Source organism: Bombina bombina, chromosome 2, assembly GCF_027579735.1.
Source record: "Bombina bombina isolate aBomBom1 chromosome 2, aBomBom1.pri, whole genome shotgun sequence".
Classification (NCBI taxonomy): Eukaryota; Metazoa; Chordata; class Amphibia; order Anura; family Bombinatoridae; genus Bombina; species Bombina bombina.
This window is the reverse complement of record NC_069500.1, coordinates 612043229-612059667: the sequence shown is the minus strand read 5'-3', so window position 1 is coordinate 612059667 and position 16439 is coordinate 612043229. Positions and strand designations below refer to the sequence as shown.

Genomic DNA, 16439 nt, shown 5'->3' with positions numbered 1-16439 from the left:
CCTCAGTGTCGCTAGCTGAGGCCAAGCCTGAAGAGCATTGAATATCGCTCTTAATTCCAGAATGTTTATTGGAAGGAGTGTCTCCTCCTGAGTCCACGATCCCTGAGCCTTCAGGGAGTTCCAGACTGCGCCCCAACCTAGAAGGCTGGCATCTGTCGTTAAAATTGTCCAATCTGGCCTGCGAAAGGTCATACCTTTGGACAGATGGACCCGAGATAGCCACCAGACAAGAGAATCCCTGGTCTCTTGATCCAGATTTAGTGAAAAAAGGCAGTAAATCAAACAACATTTTTACAGTGTGTATAATAAGCTAACAGAGCATTGCACCCACTTACAAATGGATGATTAACCCCTTAGTTCAAAAAACGGATCAAAAAAACGATATAGACGTTTTTTAACAGTGACACCAAACTGCCACAGCCTTGCTGTGGGCCTACCTTCCCCAACAAACGACTTTGGAAAGCCTAAGAGCCCTTTAGAGATGTCCTATAGCATTCAGGGGACTCCTGGAGGAAGCTGGATGTCTCAGTCTGTAAAAGTTACTGCGCAAAAAAGCGCTAAATTAGGGCCTCCCACTCATAGTAACAAAGTAGAAAGCCTCAGGAAACTGTTTCTAGGCAAATTTAAGCCAGCCATGTGGAAAAAACTAGGCCCCAATAAAGTTTTATCACCAAAGTATATATAAAAACGTTTAAACATGCCAGCAAACGTTTTATATTGTACATATAAAAGAGTATTACCTCAGAAAGTAAGCATGATACCAGTCGCTATTAAATCACTGTATTCAGGCTTACCTTACATAAATTTGGTAACAGCAGCATTTTCTAGCATTCACATCTTCTAGAAAAAATCTTAACTGCACATACCTCATAGCAGGATAACCTGCACGCCATTCCCCCGCTGAAGTTACCTCTCTCTTCAGTCATGTGTGAGAACAGCAATGGATCTTAGTTACAACCTGTTAAGATCATAGAAATCACAGGCAGATTCTTCTATTTTTCTGCCTGGGACAAAAACATAATTTATGCTTACCTGATAAATTTATTTCTCTTGTAGTGTAGTCAGTCCACGGGTTATCCATTACTTATGGGATTATATCTCTTCCCCAACAGGAAGTTGCAAGAGGATCACCCAAGCAGAGCTGCTATATAGCTCCTCCCCTCACATGTCATATCCAGTCATTCGACCGAAACAAGACGAGAAAGGAGAAACCATAGGGAGCAGTGGTGACTGGAGTTTAATTAAAATTTAGATCTGCCTTAAAAGATAATGGATAACCCGTGGACTGACTACACTACAAGAGAAATAAATTTATCAGGTAAGCATAAATTATGTTTTCTCTTGTTAAGTGTAGTCAGTCCACGGGTCATCCATTACTTATGGGATACCAATACCAAAGCTAAAGTACACGGATGAAGGGAGGGACAAGGCAGGAACTTTAAACGGAGGGAACCACTGCCTGAAGTACCTTTCTCCCAAAAATAGCCTCCGAAGAAGCAAGGGTGTCAAATTTGTAAAATTTTTAAAAAGTGTGAAGTGAAGACCAAGTCGCAGCCTTGCAAATCTGTTCAACAGAAGCCTCATTTTTAAAGGCCCAGGTGGAAGCCACAGCTCTAGTAGAATGAGCTGTAATTCTTTCAGGAGGCTGCTGTCCAGCAGTCTCATAGGCTAAACGTATTATGCTACGAAGCCAAAAGGAGAGAGAGGTAGCCGAAGCCTTTTGACCTCTCCTCTGTCCAGAGTAAATGACAAACAGGGAAGAAGTTTGACGAAAATCTTTAGTTGCCTGCAAATAGAACTTCAGGGCACGGACTACGTCCAGATTATGCAAAAGTCGTTCCTTCTTTGAAGAAGGGTTAGGACACAATGATGGAACAACAATCTCTTGATTGATATTCCTGTTAGAAACTACCTTAGGTAAGAACCCAGGTTTAGTACGCAGAACTACCTTGTCTGAATGAAAAATCAGATAAGGAGAATCACAATGTAAGGCAGATAACTCAGAGACTCTTCGAGCCGAGGAAATAGCCATCAAAAACAGAACTTTCCAAGATAACAGCTTGATATCAATGGAATGAAGGGGTTCAAATGGAACGCCTTGCAGAACGTTAAGAACTAAGTTTAAGCTCCACGGCGGAGCAACAGTCTTAAACACAGGCTTAATCCTAGCCAAAGCCTGACAAAAAGCCTGAACGTCTGGAATTTCTGCCAGACGCTTGTGTAGAAGAATAGACAGAGCCGAAATCTGTCCCTTTAACGAACTAGCGGATAAGCCCTTTTCTAAACCCTCTTGTAGAAAAGACAATATCCTAGGAATCCTAACCTTACTCCATGAGTAACTCTTGGATTCGCACCAATATAAATATTTACGCCATATCTTATGGTAAATTCTTCTGGTAACAGGTTTCCTAGCCTGTATTAAGGTATCAATAACCGACTCCGAGAAGCCACGCTTTGATAGAATCAAGCGTTCAATATCCATGCAGTCAGCCTCAGAGAAATTAGATTTGGATGGTTGAAAGGACCCTGAATTAGAAGGTCCTGCCTCAGAGGCAGAGACCATGGTGGACAGGACGACATGTCCACTAGGTCTGCATACCAGGTCCTGCGTGGCCACGCAGGCGCTATCAGAATCACCAATGCTCTCTCCTGTTTGATCTTGGCAATCAGTCGAGGAAGCATCGGAAATGGTGGAAACACATAAGCCATGTTGAAGACCCAAGGGGCTGTCAGAGCATCTATCAGCACCGCTCCCGGGTCCCTGGACCTGGATCCGTAACAAGGAAGCTTGGCGTTCTGGTGAGACGCCATGAGATCCAGATCTGGTTTGCCCCAACGATGAATCAGTTGAGCGAAGACCTCCGGATGAAGTTCCCACTCCCCCGGATGAAAAGTCTGGCGACTTAGAAAATCCGCCTCCCAGTTCTCCACGCCTGGGATGTAGATCGCTGACAGGTGGCAAGAGTGCGACTCTGCCCTAGCGAATTATCTTTGAGACTTCCAACATCGCTAGGGAACTCCTGGTTCCTCCTTGATGATTGATGTAAGCCACAGTCGTGATGTTGTCCGACTGAAATCTGATGAACCTCAGAGTTGCTAACTGAGGCCAAGCTAGAAGAGCATTGAATATTGCTCTTAAATCCAGAATATTTATTGGGAGGAGTTTCTCCTCCTGAGTCCATGATCCCTGAGCCTTCAGGGAATTCCAGACTGCGCCCCAACCTAGAAGGCTGGCGTATGTTGTTACAATCGTCCAATCTGGCCTGCGAAAGGTCATCCCCTTGGACAGGTGGGGCCGAGAAAGCCACCATAGAAGAGAATCTCTGGTCTCTTGATCCAGATTTAGTAGAGGGGACAAATCTGAGTAATCCCCATTCCACTGACTTAGCATGCACAATTGCAGCGGTCTGAGATGCAGGCGCGCAAATGGTACTATGTCCATTGCCGCTACCATTAAGCCGATTACTTCCATGCACCGAGCTACTGACGGGTGTGGAATGGAATGAAGGGCACGGCAAGCATTTAGAAGTTTTGATAACCTGGCCTCCGTCAGGTAAATTTTCATCTCTACAGAATCTATAAGAGTCCCTAGGAAGGGAACCCGTGTGAGTGGTAATAGAGAACTCTTTTCCACGTTCGCCTTCCACCCATGCGACCTCAGAAATGCAAGAACTATCTCTGTATGAGACTTGGCAGTTTAAAAACTTGACGCTTGTATCAGAATGTCGTCTAGGTACGGAGCCACCGCTATGCCTTGCGGTCTTTGTAAAGATTCTTGGAGCAGTAGCTAACCCGAAGGGAAGAGCTACAAACTGGTAATGCCTGTCTAGGAAGGCAAATCTTAGGTACCGATAATGATCCTTGTGAATCGGTATGTGAAGGTAGGAATCCTTTAAGTCCACAGTGGTCATGTACTGACCCTCTTGGATCATGGGTAGGATGGTTCGAATAGTTTCCATTTTGAATGATGGAACTCTTAGGAATTTGTTTAGGATTTTTAAGTCCAAGATTGGTCTGAAGGTTCCCTCTTTCTTGGGAACCACAAACAGATTTGAATAGAATCCTTGCCCGTGTTCCGTCCGCGGAACTGGGTGGATCACCCCCATTAGTAAGAGGTCTTGTACACAGCGTAGAAACACCTCTTTCTTTATTTGGTTTGCTGATAACCTTGAAAGATGAAATCTCCCTTGTGGAGGAGAAGCTTTGAAGTCCAGAAGATATCCCTGAGATATGATCTCCAACGCCCAGGGATCCTGGACATCTCTTGCCCAAGCCTGGGCGAAGAGAGAAAGTCTGCCCCCCACTAGATCCGTTTCCGGATAGGGGGCCCTCTCTTCATGCTGTCTTAGGGGCAGCAGCAGGTTTTCTGGCCTGCTTGCCCTTGTTCCAGGACTGGTTAGTTTTCCAGCCCTGTCTGTAACGAGCAACAGCTCCTTCCTGTTTTGGAGCGGAGGAAGTTGATGCTGCTCCTGCCTTGAGGTTACGAAAGGCACGAAAATTAGACTGTTTGGCCTTTGATTTGGCCCTGTCCTGAGGCAGAGCATGGCCCTTACCTCCCGTAATGTCAGCGATAATTTCTTTCAAGCCGGGCCCGAATAAGGTCTGCCCTTTGAAAGGAATATTAAGCAATTTAGATTTAGAAGTCACGTCAGCTGACTAGGATTTAAGCCATAGCGCTCTGCGCGCTTGGATGGCGAATCCGGAGTTCTTAGCCGTAAGTTTGGTTAAATGTACGACGGGATCAGAAACAAATGCGTTAGCTAGCTTAAGTGCTTTAAGCTTGTTCATAATTTCATCCAATGGAGCTGTGCGAATGGCCTCTTCCAGAGACTCAAACCAGAATGCCGCCGCAGCAGTGACAGGCGCAATGCATGCAAGGGGCTGTAAGATAAAACCTTGTTGAACAAACATTTTCTTAAGGTAACCTTCTAATTTTTTATCCATTGGATCTGAAAAGGCACAACTATCCTCCACCGGGATAGTGGTACGCTTAGCTAAAGTAGAAACTGCTCCCTCCACCTTAGGGACCGTCTGCCATAAGTCTCGTGTGGTGGCGTCTATAGGAAACATTTTCCTAAATATGGAGGAGGGGAAAAAGGCACACCGGGTCTATCCCACTCCTTGCTAATAATCTCTGTAAGCCTTTTAGGTATAGGAAACACGTCAGTACACACCGGTACCGCATAGTATCTATCCAACCTACATAATTTTTCTGGAATTGCAACCGTGTTACAATCATTCAGAGCCGCTAATACCTCCCCTAGCAATATGCGGAGGTTCTCAAGCTTAAATTTAAAATTAGAAATCTCTGAATCCAGTCTCCCTGGATCAGATCCGTCACCCACAGAATGAAGCTCTCCGTCTTCATGTTCTGCAAATTGTGACGCAGTATCGGACATGGCTCTCACATCATCAGCGCGCTCTGTCCTTAACCCAGAGCTATCACGCTTGCCTCTTAATTCTGGCAATTTAGATAATACTTCTGTCATAACAGTAGCCATGTCTTGAAAAGTGATTTGTAAGGGCCTCCCTGATGTACTTGGCGCCACAAAATCACGCACCTCCTGAGCGGGAGGCGAAGGTACTGACACGTGAGGAGAGTTAGTCGGCATAACTTCCCCCTCGTTGTCTGATGATAATTTCTTTACATGTAAAGACTGACTTTTATTTAAAGTTACATCAATGCATTTAGTACACAACTTTCTATGGGGCTCCACATTGGCCTTCATACATAGTGAACAAACAGATTCATCTGTGTCAGACATGTTTAAACAGACTAGCAATGAGACTAGCAAGCTTGGAAAATACTTTTCAAATAAATTTACAAGCAATATAAAAAACGCTACTGTGCCTTTAAGAAGCACAAAAAGCTGTCACAGTTGAAATAACAATGAACCAAATTAGTTATAGCAACCAAATTTTCACAGTAAATGTATTAAGTTAGCAAAGGATTGCACCCACCAGCAAATGGATGATTAACCCCTTAATATCCAAAAACGGATAACAATTTAATAATTAACGTTTTTATCACAGTCAAACACACTGTCACAGGTTTGCTGTGACTGATTACCTCCCTCAAAATGAATTTTGAAGACCCCTGAGCTCTCTAGAGACGTCCTGGATCATGGAGGATGAAGTAGGAAGATTGTGACTGAATTTTTACTGCGCAAAAAAGCGCTAAAATAGGCCCCTCCCACTCATATTAAAACAGTGGGGAAGCTCAGTTAACTGTTTCTATGCAGAAACAAAAGTTAGCCATGTGGTAAAAATCATGCCCCAATAAGTTTTATCACCAAGTACCTCACAAAAAACGATTAACATTCCAGTAAACGTTTTGAACATACATTTTAAAAGTTATGAAGTGTTATTAATAAGCCTGCTACCAGTCGCTTTTACTGCAGTTAAGGCTCATACATTACTTCAGTATTAACAGTATTTTCTGAGTCAAATTCCATTCCCTAGAAAAATACTTCAGTGTACACACACTCATCAGCCTAATACCAGTCGCTACCACTGCATTTAAGGCTGAACTTACATTACATTGGTATCAGCAGTAATTTCTCAGTCAATTCCATTGCTTAGAAAAATAATTTACTGCACATACCTCGTTTGCAGGGGGGGCCCTGCATGCTATTCCCCTTTTCTGAAGTTACCTCACTCCTCAGAATGTGCGAGAACAGCCAGTGGATCTTAGTTACGTCTGCTAAGATCATAGAAAACGCAGGCAGATTCTTCTTCTAATGCTGCCTGAGAAACAAACAGCACACTCTGGTGCCATTTAAAATAACAAACTTTTGATTGAAGAAATAAACTAAGTTTAAAAACACCACAGACCTCTCACAACGACCTATCTTTAGTTAGGTTGCAAGAGAATGACTGGATATGACATGTGAGGGGAGGAGCTATATAGCAGCTCTGCTTGGGTGATCCTCTTGCAACTTCCTGTTGGGGAAGAGATATAATCCCATAAGTAATGGATGACCCGTGGACTGACTACACTTAACAAGAGAAATAGTACAACTCCGGTATCATTTAAAAATAACAAACTTTTGATTGAAGCAAGATAACAGCTACATTTCACCACTTTCCTCTTACTACCTCCATGCTTGTTCAGAGTTGCAAGAGAATGACTGGGTATGGCAGTTAGGGGAGGAGCTATATAGCAGCTCTGCTGTGGGTGATCCTCTTGCAACTTCCTGTTGGGAAGGAGAATATCACACAAGTAATGGATGATCCGTGGACTGGATACACCTTACAAGAGAAATATGAAGCACTTTAAATTCTCACCTTCTCCTAAGAGTCAAAAATATGAGATAAACAGGGAAGTGGGAGGGATTAAAAGCTATTGGTATGTTGGGTATATTTGCCTCCTCCTACTGGACTAGAGTTACCACCATGTCTCATGAACTATAACCACCTTGAGAAAGAAAAATTTGTCATAGGTATTAAAATATTTGAGATCAATTCAGCATGGATGAAAATAAAACGCTAAGTAAGGTAATGGATTTTACAGACAGATACATACAGATATACAATATTAATCTAAGAATGTAGTACGTAATCTGTAGTATGTAGTACATGCGGTATTGAGTCCAGAAGATAGGTTTGATGGGTATTGCTAGGCAACCTCATTTTTACTTTTTTAGTCCAGCATGTGGAGACTACTGTCAGAAAAGTAGCACATGTGAGACCAGAGTTTAGTCCAGTAAGTCCAAACAAGATGGGAAGATCTCTAGGTTTCCACATAAATGTGTTGATTTACAAACATGTCTGAGAACAAGTAACAAAAATACTATAAGCTGTAGAGCAACCCAAAACTGTAAGGACCTGAAGGGTCCACTATATATCTTGTAACCTTAACACCTAGGTGGTCCAACATATAAAATAATAAACAATACATTTAGCCCTCATATTAAGTTTGTACTTACATACATATTATTATCTGTTACCAACTTTAAGACTCTAAGGACAATGCAGATCCAGTATATATCCTCTTGCACATTATATTTGGTCATTATGTTAATTTGTACTTACATAAATACTAAACCCTAAGGGCCCAAAGGGTCCATAATAAGTATAACAATCAATCTTCATTCTGGTTTGATCTTACCCGGAAAAGTGAGAACTAAAACAAAGCTCTGTCAAACAAAGCTTAAAAAAGTCATAAGGTTATAATGAAGTCATAAGGTTATAATGGACTATTAGTTGAGTGAACAGCGATCCGAGGCAACAGAGGAAATGTGGTAGGGGCGAGAGAGGAAAAAAAAATAGTAAGGATGCAGGAGTAGGCAAGTAGGGGAGGGGCAGCAGCCCAGGCAAACTTTTACTGAGGTCAGGAAAAACAATAGGATTCCCGACGTATATCAGGGTGTACAGTCAAAGGAGTTCTGCGCTAAGTCGCCCCTCCTTTCCCACTCCTCCCAGGTCATCCACACCAACCCGTGAAGTCCCAGTTGGCCACCTGATTTTAGCGAAAATTCCTTCATTTTACGGATATACGCAATTATCTCTAGTACCATTTGTATTGAGATCGGAGTAATCCCCAACCAGTTTCTTGCTATAGCCAATTTAGTAGCCAAAAGTATAATAATGCATAGCATCCTATCTGGTTGTCTCAATTTCCCAAGCCCTAAATGGAATAGGGCAATGTCTGGTGTCAGTCTCTGAATTAGACCAAGTTGAACTAATACCTTAGCCACCTGAGCTCACACTGTCTTTCACTTACTACAGCTCTACCAAATATGAATGGGGGACCCCCTTTTGCGCACATCCTCTCCAGCACATGGCTGGTTTCTGGGGAAACATTTTATGTAGTTTGACGGGGACCTGCGCCAGCGCAACAGCAGCTTGGTGAAGAGCTCGTAGAGTGGATATTAATCTGAGGTATTCGAAATGGTATTTCTTGGGGATATCAGAATTGGGTAGTTCTGAGGCCGAAGTCACCAATTTTCCCCCTACAAACAAATCTTGTCAAGTCCCCACGAGAACCACCATCATGGATGAGAGTCCGGGAGACAGAGCAACAACGCCTTCATAGAGTGTGCGGGGGACGGGTGTGGTGCAACTTGTACCAAATGTCTAAGGTCTCTCCAGCTCTTGAGGCACGCTTTCAGAATAGGGTCATCTATTCATATGAGCACATCTACGTGTTGCGGGATCCAAATGAGATCTTGGAACCTGACTTTTTTATTTTTTCATTTTCTTTTAAAAAAGCTTAAATTATGCTTACCTGATCATTTTCTTTTCTTTAGATGGAAAGAGTCCACAGCTGCATTTATTACTTTTGGGAATTCAGAACCTGGCCACCAGGAGGAGGCCAAGACACCCCAGCCAAAGGCTGAAATACCTCCCTCACTTCCCTCATCCCCCAGTCATTCTGCCGAGGGAACAAGGAACAGTAGAAGAAATATCAGGGTGAAAAGGTGCCAGAAGAACAAAAATAATAGAAGCCCCACAGAAAAATACGGGCAGGATGCTGTGGACTCTTTCCATCTGAAGAAAAGAAAATGATTAGGTAAGCATAATTTGTTTTTCTTCATAAATGGAAAGAGTCCACAGCTGCATTCATTACTTTTGGGAAAACAATACCCAAGCTATAGAGGACACTGAAAGCAAAAACAGGGGGGGGGGGGGGGGGTACAGGAGACGAGAACAACTTTGGAACACACCCCAAACTAAAGAAAGGGAACAAGCTACCGTATTCTTCCACAAAGAAGAAAAGACACAGAGAAAACAATAATGTTCTTGTAAAGCCTGGCTAATCCCCCTTAAGGGACTCAAGGCGCTGCTCATTTTATCAACCTCGAAAGGAGGAAGGCTGAGTAGACCTTGCAACCCTCGGTTTGTTATAGTGCAGAGTAGCCACAGTGCATTAGTATACTGAGCTAGCTGTCCAGCTAGCATAAGGAACTCCAGACCAACAGAGACCCACCAGTCTTATAGAAACAAGGGGAGTCAACACCCAGACCCCAGAAATACAGAAACCACAGGATAAGGCCAGGAATCTGAAACAGAGAGGATCTTCCCCTAACACAGTGCAACCGCACTCTAAAAGGCAACTGAAGATAAAGGTCCCCAAGTTGCAAAAAGGTAGCTCAGAATACCGAAATATTCTGAAACTAAACCTCGTGCAGCAAGCTCAGAAAGGTCTGACGTACAACACTTAAGGCAAAAACACTGGACGTTGCAGTCATGTAAAAATTACTCTGAAACTTAAATACTTGCAGGGCAAGCAGAAAGCAGCTGAAGATAGGATCCTTCAGATTGCTAAGTATCCACTAACCAAAGGATAACGTTGCAGGCTAAAAGCTGCCAGTCCTTCCCACAAGCCTTGAACTTGGAGAAAGGAGAAACCTCAAGAGGCTTACTGTACCTTGAATGCTCCAAGGACAAATTTAGCAGAGCAACAGATCTCAGATCCTGCTCCAACACCGGACCAGCCCAAGCAACAGACATGTCTGATAGACAGGGGGGGATAGAAAGACCCCAACCACAAGCCCCCAGGGAATGGAAAGATAAAGGGGGTCTCACCCACCCCAACAGAGCTCGGGTGCCAAGCCAATCCGCTCCTTCAAAATAAGGCACTTCCAAGGAGAACCCCCTGCGAGCTGGGACAGAGAAAAGAGCAATAGATCCGTAGGAAGACCTGTAACAACTCTCTTAGACAGTCTCTACGTAGAGAGATCAAATTCCAACAGGTGGAACAGAGCCCAAAGAGCAGCAGATGCTGCCCCTTACAGAAATAAACTACCTGATCCAACCTCCTACACACAGGGCAGGACAAAGCTCATAAGGAAGACAAACTATCTCCTCAAAAGGGAAGGGCACAGATAAGAACAGAGTACATGTCCACAAGACATGAAGCCATAGTATGATCAAAACACGGACCGAATGAAAAAATCATCCAGACACCACTGTTGACCTAAAAGAGAAAAAACTCCCCATGAAGAGGTGCACACTCCGTCCGAAGGACAAGTCAGGCCTTAAAGTTAATAACCAGTACCCAAAGGTAGATGTGAACTCTGGCCTTCCTGCTTGCAAGCCCAATGAGCTAGTCCCTATGTCGCAACATTGGTCCCCTGAAAAAACTTAGTTGTCTCGAGCCAGTCCACAGGATCATAGCCTCCAGACATCCCAGAAGGATTTAAGACAAGAACCCTGGACCCAGAATTATCCTAGAATGAACGACACCCCCAAGGGAACACAAGAAGCAATCAGACTCACAGGGGATGAGAACTGGGAAACCCGGAGAACGGGTACAGGACTCACTCGTAATTCCCAGCCCAAAGGTAAGAGAACACCCTTAGCCGGAGGTCAACACCCCCCCAACAAGGTGCTAGGCTGTGACAAAGTCACGCAATTTCTCTATAGCCTAAAGGCCCCAAGGGCAACACTAAGGGAAATGAAAGTGAGAACAGAGTCACCCGAAAGAGAGTAGAAAGAAAGGTTAGTCTCCATAATCCTTTCAGATTAACGTTCAAGAGGACCACACCCAAAGGAAGAAGAATGCAAAGCATCCCGAACCCAGGCAGAAAAACATCCCCTAAGCAAAAAGCTTGGAAAAAGAGACAACACCTCCTATCGCCCCTGACATGGAGTCAACTAACTCCCAAAGGAAGACAGAGCCTCACTGCCTTTAAGCGGCCAAAGTCGCCAGAAAAACTGGACAAAGTCTAGAAAGTCTCGACCCAAAGAAAGAGAACCTCTAAAGGAACAAGTCCTAAAAGGACACTTCCAAAGAGACCGTGAAAGGCAAAACCGTAAGAACGGCAGTATGAAGGACCTAAATCCTCCAAGCCTCCAACCCACAACAGGAAGGAACACTCTAGTTCCCGGAAAAATCGGAAACGGCTGAGCATGTCGGCGCAGTATCTCAATGGAGTCCCGGCCCACTAGCTTGAAAGGCGAATGAGGACTGACCCCATGCCCCTAAGCAAAGACGGACCCTCAAGTCTTCTCAGGTTGCTAGTTGAAGCTTGTAAAATAAAACATGTAAACGCCGCAAATCATATTGTGATCACTAGGCGCCCTCACCGGACCAACTGGACATAAAAAGGCGCCACGTGTCCGAACTAGGCCTCAAAGACAGAAGGATTTGTACCCAGTCAGGAACAGCCAGAAACCAAGGGCCCCAGCACTGTCAAGGCAACATAGAGTCCCCCGAGATGGAGGGATAAAGAACAGTGAGACAGACTTTTGTAAACAGTGTGACCACAAAATCGCGAGTATCAATTCCAGAGAAGAAAGTTCCGGAAGAAAAATCACACCACAAAATGAGCTTTAGACCAAATAAAAATCATCCTCACCGGATGAAGATTAAAGATAAGGCAACCCGTAGGTTATCGCCCAGGAAGAACGGACAGACCCGCAGGACCAGCCCAACAGGGGTCTGAGTCTTCCAAGCTCAAAACTGGAAAAGGATACACAAATAACAAAGACTATAAGAAGATTACTTCATCCCCTTATGTCTAAGCATGCAAGCCAGTCGAAGATTAAGACTGAGAATCCCCAGACCCATTAAGAGTGGGATCCTCCAGCACTGCCAAAAATGTGCCTTAATATTACATGAAGTCGCACCAGTCTATAACGAAAGGGGCAACATACCTCCACCGGGACAAAAGAAAACACCGGCCCTGAAGGTTGACCCCCTGAGACCTCAGGGGCAGTCGCTCCTCTGGAGGGCTGAACTGGACCAGGCGATCCCACGCCTGACAAGCCCCGGTTAACGGAACACGCACAATATCGTAAGCACACTCCCGGAGGTGCAGATGCGCCAGGGCCAAAGATATGGCCATGCAGAACCGTGTTGTAACCTCCGGTGGGAACAGGCCACACTCCCTAGAAGGATAAATAGCGTTTGGGTTACCTGCATGCGTAGTAAGAGTTGGTGGTAGGGAACTTGTCTCGTGAGAAATAGAATCCCCAGAGACGGATGGCTCAGTGGGCACCTGATTCCCGGATCCTTAGGAACATAGCACTTTAAAACTGTATTTGGAACGTAACTGATGGGCATGTATCACCCGGGCCAATTCATATTCTTCGCAAGAAGTAAAGTCTGAATAACAGACATCCGTCTTCAAAAAATCAGAATCCTCCGAAACTGGGACACTGAATAAAAAATGGACCAATAAGAAAAATCTCCTTACACCCCCAATGGCTGGGGCACTCACCACCTCCAGAGAACCAGACACCAGCGGACCAGGATTCCTCTGTCTCCACACGGTCGGGAAAGCGGAAATGAGGTCACAAGGTGCAGCCCATGCAAAAGCGGACCCGACCGTAAAGGCCGCATCACTAGACATAGGCAGTTATGTTCCAAAATAGCCATGAGCCGGAGCAACACTACACAGTAGCAGACAGAATCACATAACAAACATGATTATAAACCCCCCTGTTCAATAACCCCCCTCAGGAGATATTAACCCTTGATTCCTAGATACAAAAAGGAGCCTCACTGAGACCCTATGTTAAAGTTATCCCCAAAAGGTTGTAGCCCCTCTCAGATAAACAGTTGTATTTACATTACATCCATGATAAAAGTAAAATGAAACGATCTTACCGGAATCTACGCCGTGGAACAGGAACACGGCCCTTCTAGTGTGACAGATAGTAGCGTCGCTTCTGCCATGGACTTGAGAGAAAAAAGCAGGCAGCGAAACTCGGCAACGCTGATTGTGTGGAGCTGTTAATATGAGTCGGGATAGTTTCGCAGAAAGACTCTCCCTGCATCTCCGGACTCTAACTTTCATCCATTCTCTCACTGAGAGGCTGACAGGACTACTTAAAACCGAAGAGTACTACCCTCCATAAGAGACTATCGAAAACTTCTGACACTTCTCTACCAAACTCCTGTGACGAAAGGCAAAGAATGACTGGGGGATGAGGGGAAGTGGGGGAGGTATTTAAGCCTTTGTCTGGGGTGTCTTTGCCTCCTCCTGGTGGCCAGGTTCTGAATTCCCAAAAGCAATAAATGCAGCTGTGGACTCTTTCCATTTATGAAGAAACGTTTTGTACGTTTCTAACATGTTAGATATTGGGTTTGAAGCAGTGATGTGCAGTGACGTCAGAGGCTGGTGAGGCAGTGGCTAGGATACGCCTTCATTCTTTAGATATCCTTTATTGAAGAAATAGCAATGCACATGGGTGAGCCAATCACATGAGGTATCTATGTGCAGCCACCAATCAGCAGCTACTGAGCATATTTAGATATGATTTCAACAAAGGACATCAAAAGAATGAAGAAAATTAGATATAAGATGTAAATTGGAAAGTTATTTAAATTTGCATATAGGTTTCATGTCCCTTTAAATGGTGTCTTGGAAAACTGGTCAACTTAGTAAACATCTGATTTTAGTCTAAAAGGATTGTAACAGAAACTCTTGCCAGATAACACAATGCTTGCTCTGATTATGAGATCTAGAAATCCATGCCCATTAAAATATGTTTAAAACACACTTTTTACTTTAATGCTGCAAATTATGCTTATAGATTCTTTCATTACATAAGGGATGAGAGTCAGAGGGGGAGGAAGAGAGACAGAGAGAGAAAGAGACCATGGGGGAGAACAAGACATAAGGAGAGAGATGGCTAGATATATATAGAGAGACACACACACACACACACGGGGGGGGGCACTGCATTTTAAAGTAATAAAACAGCAGAGCTACAGAGAGTTAAGAAAATTAGTCTATAATTTAGTGTGAAGTAAAGAGGCAAGCTGCTAAGTTAGTGGGTGTAAAGTTTGAGTAAACAAAATGCAAAAACGACCCTGCTGTAAAAGAGTAAAGAAACACTAAACCACATTCATTAAATTATCATTTTCACTAACAGAATCCCTTTCAGTAAAATCTTACTTTAATAAGATGTGGCTGAAACACTGCTCTCTGTGCCTCTTTTCCTGCTCTGTAAGGATTCAGGAAGTGACAGTGGCACATTCCACTGCACTTAGAGGGGAAGAACAGAACTCTCTTTTTCACTTTAGCAAAGCTAGCAGGTTCACAGGACAGCAACAAAATATATGAAAGTTGTTTTTTTTCGTTTTTGTTTTGTTTTATATGATTTAACATCCAGCCCCAACCCTATGTTCCACTTACTAATGCCTCTCGCTGGATTGGTTCAGCCCAAATAGGACTGCCTCAAATAAGCAGTTAATGGGCCATGCAATGAGCTTAACCACTTGCATCCAGTAGGTGGCACAGCATGTTGTGTAATGGTGGGCAGACCTGCTTGTGCCTCTCCATTGCACAACATGTAGCTGTGAGAAAAAAAAATGCTGGGGGAAAAAAATTACAATTTTTTTTTTAAAGCCAATAAAAAAATATATATTTTTGCCCATATGAGAGGTGAAGCACTGCCTCACCTGCCTCTAGTGACTGCACATCACTGGTTTGAAGTAATAAATATGAGAGTCTCCTGAAATGATGCTTTTAACTGTGAATAATAAATTCAATGAGACCACATACTTAAAAAACTTAACCCTTTGGTTATCACTTCAAAAAAGTTCAATACTTTATTTTAATTTACCCAATGCTGGCTCTAAGAAATTAACTGCCACTTATTTGACAGCATAAATGTGCACACCTTTTAATTAATACTTTATAAAAGCACATTTTGAAGGGATTACACCAGTAAATCAGCTTGGAAACATGACTGAGATCACTGTAGATCTCCCAACAAGATTATTCAGTTATTTAAGGTTGCTGATTAACTCTTAATTTCATTACTGATAAGCTTTTTCTATACCCAAACCATTAACTTTGTTGGGACACCCAAATAAATAACTGCTCACTGCCTGATTAGGACAATTCCTGACTGACAGCATACAATGAGGATCAAAAAGCACAACAGAGTTTTGCACTGCATGGTCAGAATTAGTAGACTTACACAAATTGTATCCGAAAAGGAAAAGGCTATGTAGTTAAAAAAAACAAAAAAGACATTCTATAATACATGTACAAAATAAAAAAATATTTTTTCCTACTACCATTCTTGGGATTGAGTAGTCACTACTACTTATTGATAGTTGAAGTGAAAGACAAGAGATGTACCTGTAAATAGTAGTTAAAGGGACAGTATACACTCATTTTCATATAACTGCATGTAATAGACATTACTATAAAGAATAAGATGCACAGATACTGATATAAAAATCCAGTATAAAACTGTTTAAAAACTTACTTAGAAGCTGTCAGTTTGGCTCTGTTGAAAAGGTAGTTGGAAAGCCCACTGCAAGTGGGAAATAAGACACCCCCCCCCCTTCTTTGCATATGAAAAGACCCTTTACACAAACAGGAGCAAGCTGGAGAAGGTAGCTGACGGTATTCACATAAAACTTTGGGGCTTGGTTAGGAGTCTGAAAATCAGAGCAATGTTATTTAAAAATAAGAAAAACTATACATTTATTTAAAAAAAAAAACTTTATGGGCTATATAAATAGATAA

General features: G+C 43.2%; 1 protein-coding gene across 1 annotated transcript in view; it reads right to left on the bottom strand.

The window, feature by feature from the left end:
- SMARCA2 (SWI/SNF related, matrix associated, actin dependent regulator of chromatin, subfamily a, member 2) overlaps positions 1-16439 on the bottom strand; it is a 1314671-nt gene that overhangs the window by 204709 nt on the left and 1093523 nt on the right. The window lies entirely within an intron of this gene.